Source organism: Dipodomys spectabilis, unplaced genomic scaffold (assembly GCF_019054845.1).
Source record: "Dipodomys spectabilis isolate Male_0828 unplaced genomic scaffold, ASM1905484v1 ptg000218l, whole genome shotgun sequence".
Taxonomy (NCBI): domain Eukaryota; kingdom Metazoa; phylum Chordata; class Mammalia; order Rodentia; family Heteromyidae; genus Dipodomys; species Dipodomys spectabilis.
Genome location: NW_024870895.1, coordinates 641,971 through 644,151, shown reverse-complemented (window position 1 = coordinate 644,151; position 2,181 = coordinate 641,971).

Genomic DNA, 2,181 nt, shown 5'->3' with positions numbered 1-2,181 from the left:
ATTATAATCTACTTGCTGGACGTTCACATGGCAGAATAATTATATTGGGCTTCTTTCATCAGGATCATTATTGTAGTGTCATCTCTGAAAGGTTGATTTTAATATCACCAGAAGGGGGAATTGAATTTCAACATGTGTATCTGGAAGGAGTTACATAGTCCAATACACTTTGCAATTTTTGCTTTAACTCAGTGTAGAGTATCATTTGGATATTATTTCATAGAAGATAATAACTTAAGGACAAACTTATATCATGTGATGTATGTGAATAATTCTTTTTACAATGGGAATAATTATAGTGATAGCAAAGTGAAATATGATTGTTTAGTGGCTCTTGAATCACATCATAGATCATCATGTAAATGTGGCACAGTCTTTTTAAGGACCTTCTGATGTATATGAACAATCTCCGATGAGTTAATTGCTTTCAGAAATATTCATTTGAGCCAATAAATACAGATCTGTTTGATTTTAATTACTTTCTGCTATTAGGACTCAGACACCAAAATCAGAGCATGCTAATTTCTCTGATAAAATACATAATAAAATTTTTATAATTAATATAACATTAAGACTGTAATATTAATAGCACTACAAATCCTTGTATTCACATTATATAATATATTGACACCCTTTGGTTTAATCAATTTTTCGAATATTTATACCTAAGTGTAAATTGTTGGCAAATATTTATTTGGTGATGTATAGAAAATGCGAAAAAGATTTGCATACGTATTACTACAGATGCAAACAGATTCACGAGGTTATTTATGATCCTTCATTTGTTGCTTACATTCATCCATCCAGAACATTCAAAGAAGTGAAAATTGCAAACTTGAATTTGCTAAAGGATTCATTATATGAAGTTTTTGTTGGGCTAAATATATTCTATAAATTAAATGGTTTTGTCCCTTCCTTTTTCGCTCCCCTCCTTCCTTCCATACTTCCATACTTCCTTCCTTCCTTCCTTCCTTCCTTCCTTCCTTCCTTCCTTCCTTCCTTCCTTCCTTCCTTCCTTCCTTCCTTCCTTCCTTCCTTCCTATCTTCTTTCCTTCGTCCTTCCTTCCCTCCATCTCTTCCTCTCTCTCTCTTTTTCTCCTTTCTTTCTTTCTTTGTTTCTTTCTTTTTTCTTCCAATCTTCCTCTCTTTGTTTTACTCAGAATATCTCTTATGGCTATGGAAAAAATGCCAACTGTTGTACTCCAAGGTGTTATGAGTAGTTATAAATATTAACTAAATTAATATTAATTTTAATAACCTATGTTGTATCTTAAGACAAATTGTACTAAAAACTTCACAAACATTGCAAGATATGTAACAAATATTATTTTTCATAACATTGTTTATTTCTTCAAATCAAAATAAGCATTTAGACTTAATATTGTGTGTGTGTGTGTGTGTGTATGTTGTTCTTGTGATTTTAATTCAAGACCTATCCTTTAGTTTTTGTTTTTTTTTTTTTTTTTCCCTCAAGTATGTTGCTCTATCGTTTGAGCCACAATTCCACTTCTGGCTTGTGTGTGGTGTGTGTGTGTGCGTCTTGTGGTTTGTGTGTGTTTAATTGAGATGTGTCTCACAAACTATCGTGCCAAGGCTGGCTTTGCACCCCTGCTTACTGAGTAGTGAGGATTACAAGCTTAAGACACTCATATTTAGCACAGGATTAATATATCTAAGAATAAAATGAATTTCATATTATTTGAGTTCTAGAGGCTCAATTTAACAAATTAACACTTAGATATTTATTTAGTTATTAAACTTGAACCTGCAATGTGAAAAATAGTTTTCATTTTTATGAAAAAAATACACTCAAAGGTTTAAATGACAGAATCTTTGGACAAATTGAAATAATCTATTAATTAAAAGCAAAAAAGAGATTGTTAATCAAATTTCTCATGTAAGCTAAAAGCAATAGGCTCTGTCAGGTTGAATGCTCTGTCAGGCAATTTTTCATTAAAGTAAATATTATCTACTGTGGTCACATGATTTTCTCTTCTTTTATACCTAAACTTTTTTTGACATAAAAATATAGATTCATACATTTGGGAAGGGGGTCCGGTCATGTGGCCAGAACGCTGGGTCTGGGCCCTGTTCCTCAGCTCTTCAGCTCAAGGCTAGCGCTCTACCACTTGAGCCACAGTGCCACTTCCAGCTTTTTTATTTTTGCTTATGTGGTGCTGA